Genomic DNA, 11563 nt, shown 5'->3' on the forward strand with positions numbered 1-11563 from the left:
GCAAGCATTTAATGGAATACCTTTTTCAAAACAGAAATTTTAGTTATGTAGACATTGCCTTTTTTAAAAATGAGTAAATTTTAATTAATCACAGGAATGAAATTCATGTGATGCTTAAAATTTGACCTATGTGTATGCCACCCTTTGTAATAAGAAATTTTAAGGTGATGTTTTCTGATACGTAAAGAACTTGGAGTATGCCCCACTAACTTGTCTAAGTGTTCTTACAACAATATAAGAATGTGACTGTATGGTAAGATTTCAGTCCATTTCAGTCCTGTGACTTTAGATAGTAACCTACATTATAGTGATATGTGCGCACCACGTTAACACATTTTTGTTAACATTTACATTGAGGTCTTTGGACGGAATTATGGCATGATGTGAAACGTCAGTTATTTTTCTCAAGCGTTTATAAATTGTCTTAAGAGAGATAATGGTTCTACATAAGGATTATCTACTTATATTACAGTTAGTGGTCTTTATTTTAGGTGAATAACATATACGAATACATTCATTTGTTTCATATTTAAATACTAAATTTTCTCAAGTAATAGCCAAGTAAAAATTATAGTTACATTCTAGTAGATACTCATTATTTGAAATGAAACAAAATTTTTCTAACTAGTTTGTCAACTTTTTCTTGTAAAGTTCTTCAGTGATTTAAATGTGTATCTGCAATGTGTAATGGGATGTTTCTACAGAGTAAAATGATAGTCCTTTCAAAATGGCTATAAAATGGATGACTGGGAGTGGCATTTATAACTGCATTGCTTACAGCAGTAGGTAATGTGAAAGCCTTTGTCTTTGTCAAACAGAATCAATCTTGTTAAATTAGAAATGAGGAGTGATCCTGTAAGATGTATGCCTATCATATCTAAGGCATACACACACTAGCCTCACTTTCTTCTTTTTCTCCCTGACTCTCTTATGAGTTCTTCTAAACTCATAAGCAGTTCTCTTAAGGGAATATCCTTGGAACTCCAGCAATATCTCTGTTACTTCAGTTTACGCCTTGCCGGGCTCTCAACTTCTGTGGTTCTGGTTATTCGTGTAACAGGAAGCCCAAGGTGATTTTTAAATGGCAGCATCCAGTATGTCAATAAGACCATATACTGAAAAGCTAAGTTTTGAAAAGAAAAAAATAAGCAATAGATTACCCAGATTCAGGCACAAGTACGGTATAAATAGTCTTTAATCGTCTTCGTTGTTAATTTATACATGAGAAAAAGTGATTAAACCATGATTAGGCAGTAGAGCTTTGGTACCTAGTCCTGGATATATTTTGAAGTAAACAGAACAATGCATAGCAAAAGGAATTTTTGACGAATGTAGGTATTATCATTGACATATATTTATGGAAATTTAAGTTCACATTAAATCTTCATATCTATAGGTTACCTTGTTGAAATCTGGTGAAGCTAAAGCCAATTACGCAAGTCCTCCAAACACAGGTCACTAAAAGCATTTTTTTCCTCCAAATCCTCCAATCTCTAAATCCCTCAAGTTTATCTCAAGTCCAGCTCCTTCGATGGAAACTTTCTGTTATACTACTGTCATGTACCTGTTGGTCTGTTTCTCTGAGATGCCTTCTTCACAAACATCAGAAATAACAAAAGGAAGTCAAGCATATGCATATTTCCAAGTGCCAACAAGAAGCTAGGTGCCTTCCTCAACAATGTGTGCCCTAAAGCCAAGAATTTTTCCTTTTTCTTTTTTCTCTTTGGAAGGGATTGGGGGAGATGAAAGGTGGTTATGCTGTATAACTCCTTAGCTGATCTTCACTCTGAGTTTATTTGCTGTACAAATTTTATGTGTTTGCTAATTACAAGGTTCTTTCTGTCACTGTGGTACATACAGAGATGAATACATTTTCACATCCTTAAACAGTTTATCATTTCCCTGTCCAGATAGACTTTTCCCTCTTTTTAGCAGAGAACACATCTTTGCTAATGTATATTCATTTTTATTGAATGAGAAACTGAACAGATGTTCCTGATGATTTAGCAATGAAAATATTAGTATAATATTGTTTTACTCTATATATATTAAATACGCTTAATACTATTTGATGCTTTTAAAATAATTATTCTTAAACTACACTTTAGTAACCCATGTTTCTAGCATGTGTTTTGGCATTTTATGCAATTTTATTCCATATCCATATTTCTGGATAATGAGCTTTTGGAGGATAATATCTATGCCCCGTGTCTCCTTATTTCAGTATCTAGCCCAATATGTAACATGATATATGTTTGTTGAGTGAATGATAATATCATGGGTGTAAGTCTTCTCCATAAGGTTATCCAGAGACCATGTGAACCATATCTGTCGTGTCTCCTTTATTTCTCCATGTTGATTCAGTGTTTTGTATGTGGTTGGTGCCACATATATTTAAATTGTTAAATTGAAACTGTTAAATTGAAATGTGGGAAATAGCAATGGGTTATTCATATAACGTACTTAATGACAATGTGTTTAAAATAGAGACAGACTTAATCTTGTAATTTTAAACTTCCTTAAATTCACCAAAATACTTTCTGTCCTACAAAGTTTACATAATTTCTTATTATCATTACTGTCTTCTTAATTGATATTTCTCCTATCCTTTTTTATTGGTAAAAAGAAAACAACTAAATACCTGTATCTGCTTGCAGTATTTTAGGGAAATCTAATAGAAGAAATGAAAACGGATGGCCTTTGAGAAAATCTTTTAAGATAAATATTTTAGGGAAAGGGAACTAGTATACCATTTGGTAATGTGGAACGGAGTATTCTGGAGTGTTGGAGGTCATTTATTGAAATATTCAAGTCTTTTTGTTTTCTGTATGTCGTGTGTGTTTTTCACTTCAGTGAGAAAAGGGAAATGGAGGACGATGAAGAGTTACAGGGTCATTTTTTTCTGTATTGCCCCATGTTCTTTCTTTGCCAGTAGGTTGAATTGAAAGTTACCTGGGTAAGAAGCGCCCTAGTTTCAGAAGTATAATTTCAGCAACTTCTATTTTATCTCACACCATGAATATTTCTTGTTAGCTTAGCAAACTCAGATGTGTTGGCTGCTCCCACCTCAGTCTAAGAGAGGGAAAAGGTAAATCTGTGGAGGAATGAGTTGCCGAGAGGTGTGTGGTACTGAGAAGTCCTGACAGTTAGGGGCCCAGGTGTGTAAGGAAAGTCAGGGATTCTCTAGTGATTGAGATTGGGGTAGTTAAGTCTTCATATGAGCATTTCAAGTTTTCATCTACAAAGTGATGAAGAAGAGTCATAATTTATGAGATAAAGGGTAGGAGGGGATAACACTATAGGGCTTTCACTGGCACCCCTTACCTGACTTTCTTTATCATGGTTTGAAGAGCACTTTTTAGCCCTCTGCTACACTCTTGCTGTAATCACACAACTCTCAAATGGTGAAGGTCATTTTAAATATGCATGAGAGACCATGTTTTTTCTTCCATAGTTCCTTTTTTTTTTTTTTTTAAGGACACATATAATGTTTTACTCGTGTATGTATATCATCTCAATTATGAGCCCCTAGAAATAAGGGATCCAATTTATTTCACTCAGTAAGTTATTAGTTGTGTCCACTGAATATTGGTTTGGATACTTAGGATTAACAGTGAATAAAACGAAAATTCCTGCCCTTATGGAGTTTACTTTCAATTGCTAGGAGACAGACCAAAAAAATGTTAAAGTATATATATGTGTGCATACACACACGCACACATTCTCACACAGACACACACATATATGTATGTTAGATGGTAAGTGTTATGGAGGAAAGCAAGGGAAATAGTGTGTACAGCGAGGGAGAAAGAAAGGGGAGGTTGAATTACAGTTACAACAAGGGTAGTTGGGGAAGACCTCACCTAAAAGATGAGTCAAGAGCTTAAGATGGGGCTGGGCGCGGTGGCTCACGCCTGTAATCCCAGCACTTTGGGAGACCAAGGCGGGCAGATCACGAGGTCAGGAGATCCAGACCATCCTGGCTAGCACGGTGAAACCCCATCTCTACTGAAAATACAAAAAATTAGCCGGGCGAGGTGGCGGGCGCCTATAGTCCAAGCTACTCAGGAGGCTGAGGCAGGAGAATGGCGTGAACCCAGGAGGCAGAGCTTGCAGTGAGCTGAGATCGCGCCACTGCATTCCAGCCTGGGTGACAAAGTGAGACTCCGTCTCAAAAAAAAAAAAAAAAAAAAAAAACTAAAGATGGTGAGGAATAAGCCACATAGGGAAAGAGTCTTACAGGCAGAGGGAATACCAACTGAAGAAATCTTGTGGCAAGAGCATGCCCAATGCGTTCAAAAAGTAGTAAGTGCTTAGGAGGGCTGGAGCAGGCGAGCATCTAGGAGAGGAATAGGACACTAGGTCAAGAAGATGACAGGTGGACAGATCACATAGGGTCTTGTATTTCATTTTAAGGAGTTTGGCTAGTATTTTGGAAGCTGTTTTTAGCCAAAGAGCAACAGGACATGATTTATTAGAATCTCTGATCAGTCAGGGAAAAAACTTGCTGTGGGGCTAAGGAATTGGGAGCAGGGGGACCAGTTAGGAGACTAATGCAGTAATCCAGGTGAGAGATACCAGTGACTTCAATCTGGCTAGTGGCAGTGTAAGTAGTAAGAAAAGGTCAGATTCTGGTTAAAAATAGAGCTAAGAAGATTTGCTGACAGATTGAATATGTGGTGTGAAAAAGGAGTTACAGTGTAGGGCCTGAGCAAACTAGTAGGCTATAGTCATTAACCAAGGTGAAAAACTCGAGGGTGAAGCAGGATAGGGAGAAAGATTATGAGCTTAGTTTTTAACGGGTTAAGTTTGAAATGCCTATTAAACATCCAAATGGAAGTGCAAGACTGGATATACAAATTTGGAATTCAAGAGTTCTGGGCCAGGGATGTATGTTTGTGACACATGAGTGTGTAGCTGGTATTTATAGCTGTGAGACCTATGATCACTCATTCAAGGGAATGAGTGCTGCTAGAGAAGTAAGAAGCCTAGGCACTCCCAGCATTAGGAGGCTGAGGAGAGATGAGTCAGCAAAGGAATCCAGGAAGGAACACTCAAGAAGTGAAAGGAAAATCAGGAGAGTGTGAGAACCTGAAAAGGAAGTGAGAAGTTTCAAGGAGGTGGGAAGACTACTGATAAGCCAAATGAGATAAGGACCCTAGCCATTAGTCATAGACACTGGTGACTTTTATATGCAATTTTGTTGGAGCAATGAAATCAAAGCTTGATTGAAGAAAGTAACAAGGAATAGAGAACTTGGAGACTCCTGACAATTTTGCAGTGAAATAGAGAAGTGGGGAGTAGTTGGAATTTCTTTAAGATGGGAGAAATTACAACATGTTTGTATATTGATAGGAAAGATTAGAGAGGAGGAAGTGGATGGTGTAGGGGAGGAGGAGCAGTGTCCTTGAAAAAGTTACCTGCTACATCATTTATTCGAGGTGTTTTCAAAGCTCTGTGCACACTACCCTGGAAATCTGTCTTTCTCCCTGACTAGAGTAGAAGCTCTTTGTGAAGTGCGGCATCCACCACTTACAGCAGCATTGTCGTTCACCAAATTCTTGAGTTCCCCTAGATAAGCAAGAGGGAATAGGATCTAGCACAAGTGAGGTGTTTGACCCTTGTTGTGAGTTTGCAGAGGACACGGGCATAGGTGAGACTGGAGGGTAGATGTGGTTAATAGGAAGCCCTTTGGTAGCTTTTCCTCCTCCATGAAACAAGAGATGTTATTGACTGAAAGTGAGAATGGGGAGACCACAGTTCATTTATCTGTGTGACCCATTAATGTCCAGCAGAGTAACTAGTCGTTCCTGGTCAAGTGTAAAAATGAATGATTGAGTTGTCTATCTGGATTAACCTTCCATTTATTTCATAGTTAGCATGTTAACAAACATGCAGTTAAAACGTCCATATTAGCTCGAATGACCCCTCTTTTTCATCAGGCATAGTTTAGCAGCTGTTTGAATTTTTAGCATCTTAATTTTTGTTTCATTCAAATGATTTTCCTGAAATCACTGAAGAATCTACATTGACACCAATTTTAACTAGAGAAATTCGATTATTTGCTGAAAGTTAATACTGCTTTAAATGCTGGACACAAAAAATAGTTATGCTGCGTTTCCCAAGGAGGTCATTCATCATAGTCTAGTCAGGAAGAGGGATGTCCAGGGTGAGTTACACAGAGCTTTGGAAAAGCCTCAGTGGATAATGTGGCAGATGTTGTCTCTGAGTTTGCTAGAGGAAAAATGACTCTAGAAAACTGAGTATTCTTTACCCCAGTTCTATTTTATGGATATGATGGTCAGAGAAGGACATAGTGACACCAATTTCTGTGATCCTTCCTTCCACCATTGGTCCCGTGGCAAGACTCAGTTACAAGCCTTCTGTCCCTTTGGACTGTACCTCACTCAGGAAGTAGGGAATTTGAAGATAGGTTTCATTTCCAAAAAATCCATAGGGCAGTCACAACTTGTGACCAAGGCTCATAGCTTTTATTCTGCTTACCTTTCCCTGCTATTGTCCTGACTTCTTGCCTCCCAAGATTGATATGTAAGAAGTGGGGCCTTTTTTTGCTTATTTTCTCTGAAAAGCTAGTCAGCAAAGAGGTTGGAATTTTAATTGGCTCAACTACTTAGAAAGCCAAGAGTTAAGAGTTAATAAATACTTAGAAGTGAAACTTTTTTCTTTTTTTTTCTTCCTGATTGGGTCTTTCTGAACAATACTTCTGCTGTGATTATTGCACCTTTAAGCCCAACTATAGTTTTTATCTGAAAAAAAAATAGGATATGACTCTTCACTTTCATAAGCTGATTACAATAATATTGTTTAGAACAGGGGTGTCTAATCTTTTGGCATCCCTGGGCCACATTGGAAGAATAATTGTCTTGGGCCACACATTAAGTACACTAACACTGTAACGGTAGCTGATGAGCTAAATAAATCGCCCATGCGTAAATCTCATAATGTTGTAAGAAAGTTTACAAATTTGTGTTGGGCTGCATTTAAAGCCATCATGGGCTGCAGGTAGGACAAGCTTGCTTTAGAATATTTCACATTTAGACTGGTAGTTGCTTTCTTTTTTTCTTATTTCTGAAGGAAATCATGTCTTGATTCTGTTCTCTTCCTTCCACTCCTGCTGTCTCATTCAGGCCCTTGGTTATTCCTTATCTAAAGGAACCTTTTAAAAGTCATTCTCTTGTTCATCCGAACAACACCAACCCATTCTTCACACCACTATTACATTAATCTTCCCAGAGTAAACTCTTTACCAGGACAGTCCCTGCTCCAACTTCAGCGGCTGCCCGTCTGAATAAACTCCACACTCCACAGAAGCCTTTCTGTCATCATATCAGTGTACTCCCTGGATGAAGCAGCATCTATTTCAGTAGCAGCTTCGGATGCACTCATTTCCTAATGAAATATCAGAGTCACTCTTAACAGTGGCAGCAGTTCCATGTATTACGGAAAAATATTTCCTCAGAGAAAGCGATAGTGACTCATTGAGAACATTTCCTTAATTCACTGACTCTTCTTCAAGGTTTTCTGCTCATAGGACTACAACTCTTTGATGCTCTGACGTTTTTATAATTTTACTACTAGCAGTTGAAAGTATTGATGCATGTAACCTTGTTGCTAGCCATGTTAAGTTTCAATCAAGCATCAGAAAATGGATTGCTCAAGATACTTGGCTAGGCACACCAGTATTTTAAATGTGAATGGATATACTTGGTGCTTCAAGACAGATGGTGCATTGCTTCTGTGCCTAAGAGCATTTGGCGTGCTGAAATTGAGCCTTCTGTTCAGTTCAAAATAATTCACTGATGAGTGGACAACTTTATACTTTTTTGAGGGTTTTTTGTTGTTGTTGTTTTGCTGAATTTGAGTATTGGAAGTGTTTTAGCTTACGTGCTAGCTATATGTAGCACCTTCAAAAAAATGACACTACAGGTGTAAGCAAGTACATGATTGGGATAAATACTGTATATCAGTTTGACATATGGTGCCACATGTTTTTATTTTTATTATAGTGATATGTTTCCAGTAAGATTTACAAGTGCATTTGACCCTTGAACAACACGGGTTTGAACTGCACAGGTCCACTTAATATGCAGATTTTTTTTTCAATAAATGTATCAGAAAACTTTTGGAAATTTATAACAATTTGAAAAAACTTGCAAACTATTTAAAAACAGTTACATCATGAATGCATAAAATATATGTAGATATTAGTCTATTTATGTGTTACCCTACTTTGTTATCAGTAAAACTCCTGGTCCACTGTAGGCTACTACTTTTGAGAAATCAAAAGTTATATGTGGGGTTTTCCACTGTGTGGGGTCACCCCCCTGTGTTGTTCTTCAAGGGTCACCTGTTTGGCCACATTTAAACATGGGCCCAAACTTTCCAGATTTAAAGTTAACAGGCTAATGTTAGTTAAGCTCAGAGGGAAGGCTTTTCAATGAAGTGAGTTTAAGAGACCAGAGAATGTTAAATCTCATGTTGATCACCTTTCCTGTTTCATGTTGTTAATACTTCTCCTCAGGCACCTTGCTAAAACAGCATTTTCTTATTTTAAGGCCTGACTGGAATATTGCCATGAATAGTATCTCCGAAGTCTGTACTTAGAGAAAGCATCTCTGAAATCCTATGTATTGTTAACTAAAATTAGAAATCATTTGTATTTCTTTTGACTTGCAGCTTGTTAGAGGCTTCTTAGTCATTAGCTAGAAATGTATTTTTTCTCTTCGTGTAATTTCAAAGAAGGATTTATGTAACCATGTGGTTGTCACTGGGGAGGCACTGAGTGTTAAATATCATAGGATGCCAGAAGCCCACAAGAAGATAAGAACACTCCGGTGAGGACCTCTGAAGAGAAACAGCAAAAGCATCCCCATCGTGCACTGAGTTGTGGGTTATTATTGTCATGGAGGTGAATGAAGGTTGATTTAGGAGAGCTTATTATAATGTGGAGGAAACATCCAGCCCATTTATGATTTGGGAAAAAGGTTTACTCCTTTGAGCTTGGTTGGGTTAAAACATTGTATTGCCTGCTCTCATAATGCTGGAAGGATAAAGAGATCAATAAAGTTTCCTCAGATTCTGTAAGTCAGACTTGTCTCTATTTTCTTAACATTTCCAGGGAAGTCAATATCACAAAAAGTGGTTGATTCTGGTGGTGGGAATATTGATATTGATTCTGTAATATTACTGTAAATGCTTTTTCCAAGATTAAATATATTGTGCACAAGTACTCTGACCACATCTCTGGATTCATTTTATGTAACCTGCCCATGGACTGATCTTTGAATAACCACCTCTTCTTAGAATCTGCAACTTTGGACATGTCTGGAAGACTCATTTCCTGTCTAGGACATGGCAGCATGTCCTGGGAAAATGGAACTAGAAGATCTATTTAGGAGGATACACAAACACGCATGCCCCCTTCCCCCCAAACAATTTGTGAATTCTCTCAGAATCACTGGAATCTGCTGCTTATGCACTGTAGGGACAGCAGCCTTAGTTCCAAAGCTGGGATCCTGCTGGGAAATCTTTAAAATCACCATCTGTAGAACATATCCAATAAAATCTATATTACACATATATAAAAACTAATTACCAAGGGTTGTGGCCTAACACATTTTGACACTTTCTCTTGAAAGAAATGAATGTGGAGATCACAACTTTTAAATGTTAGTTATATCTTTGGAGTAATTATTGGTCATTGATTTATCGCAATAGTTTCTTAGTGAGTAAAACACTTCAATAATAATTGATATTTTAAATCTGACTTCTGGGTCTTTAGAATACTGAATTCCAGAGCCAGAATAGTTTAATTAATGCAACCACCAGCCTATAATAGAGTAAGCTTTCAAATGCCTTATTCGCTGTCTTGCTCTGTAGCAAGGAATTCTTGTTTACTTCTCTGGGCCTGAGTTTTCTCAACTATGTAATTGAACTAAAAACAATGAACAACACTGCAGAAATGTAGTGAAAGGAAAATTTATGTAGTGGTAAAACAATGGGCAGTGTAAAGTGTCTGAAAGACTTTTTTAAAGCAGTAAAAAAAAAAAATTTTAATTGTATGGGTAATTGTACATTGGAGTGCAGCATGAAGCTTCACTGTTGGAACGTTGTTTTTGCTTGTGCTAATAGGTTGTGTCGCATCTTTTTTTGTTGTTTTTTTTGTTTGTTTGTTTTTGTCTCTGGGCTCTGAAGATTGAAGTTTGTTAATTGCTGAGAAGGAAATAAGTGAGTATATTTCTTTTTACAAATTTAACAACACCATCAATGGATACATATTTATTTAAGGACATTTGGTTATAATTAAGTAACATGGCTGCCTTAAGATTATTTTAGGGCCAGGTGTGGTGGCCCGTGCCTGTAATCCCAACACTTTGGGAGACTAAGCAGGAGGATCGCTTGAGGCCAGGAGTTCAAGACCAGCCTGGGGAACATAGCAAGACCTTTATCTCTACAAAAAAAAATTGAAAAATTAGCCAAGCATAGTGAGCACATCTATAGTCAAGCTACTTGGGAGGCTGAGGCAGGAAGATTGCTTGAGCCCAGGAGGTCGAGCCTGCAGTGAGCCATGATCATACCACTGTATCCAGCCTAGATGACAGAGCAAGACCCTATTTCAAAAAGAATATATATATATATATATATATATGATTTTTCACTTGAGAGCTGGTCTAACCATTTCTGGATGATGATTCTTATTTCCAGACATCATTGAAAGAGCGAATTAAAGAATTTAGAAGCATTCTGGGTGTGGCAGGAGCAACGTCATACACATTCTTGTCAAGAGAAAAATCACATATTTCCTAGTTCTTGAGGATTTCTTTTAGTTCCATGTTTCCTCCAGGCCAACAGTAAGATGTTTTCACTTTTCTTTTCCTTTTTTTTTTTTTTTTCAGAAGAGGTGTGGTGGAAAGGTCTTCCAGAAGCAGAGGCTAAGCACACAGCAGTTTAAATATAAATTCTTTATTCCAGCTTCCAGAATTCCTCCTCTTCAGCTTTGCCTGTTGACTGGAATAATGAAGCAATTAAACAGTGGTGTAAAGAAGTTCCATCCAGTGGTTGAAGTTCAATAGGAAACAAGGAAATAGGCTGATGTATGTCAAATATACCATCTGCACTCCGAGTCCTTCCCAGGTTCACTAAAGGGGGAGGAGGAGACACAGTTTTAGATTTAACTGTACAGATATGATTGTGATAATTTTCCAATGAATAATTGTTAATCTGACCTAATTTAAATAATTATATGTTAAATAAAATATGCAGATGTTAAATTGACTTCCTCCTGGGGCCACTTAGCATTTATTTCTTGTTACCTGTGGAAGGACAGAAAGGTAACACAAAAGCCATGCTTTTACTGATGGTTCTAAGCATTGGGAAAGCCCAGGGTAATAGAAACATTTTGTTTTATATTTTTATTCCAAAGTAAATACAGTATATTAAATGAGCAGGTTTAGATAAATGCTTAGTGACATGCCAAATAGCTTACACATATATTTGCTTAAAGGAGCTTTCCTTCTGGAATTAATAAAATTCTAACCACAAG

At 37.4% G+C, this 11563-nt stretch overlaps 1 protein-coding gene across 1 annotated transcript in view; it reads left to right on the forward strand.

Annotated features, from left to right (window-relative positions):
• Positions 1 to 11294, forward strand: part of UBE2E3 (ubiquitin-conjugating enzyme E2E 3) — a 95926-nt gene extending 84632 nt beyond the window's left edge. The window contains exons 7-8 of the mRNA XM_011966302.1: positions 10216 to 10248; positions 10920 to 11294. The gene's annotated coding sequence lies outside the window, so the exon portion shown is untranslated. The remainder of the gene's footprint in view (positions 1 to 10215; positions 10249 to 10919) is intronic.
• The last annotated feature ends 269 nt before the right edge of the window (positions 11295 to 11563 follow it).

The sequence above is a fragment of the Mandrillus leucophaeus genome, unplaced genomic scaffold (assembly GCF_000951045.1).
Source record: "Mandrillus leucophaeus isolate KB7577 unplaced genomic scaffold, Mleu.le_1.0 Scaffold754, whole genome shotgun sequence".
Lineage (NCBI taxonomy): Eukaryota > Metazoa > Chordata > Mammalia > Primates > Cercopithecidae > Mandrillus > Mandrillus leucophaeus.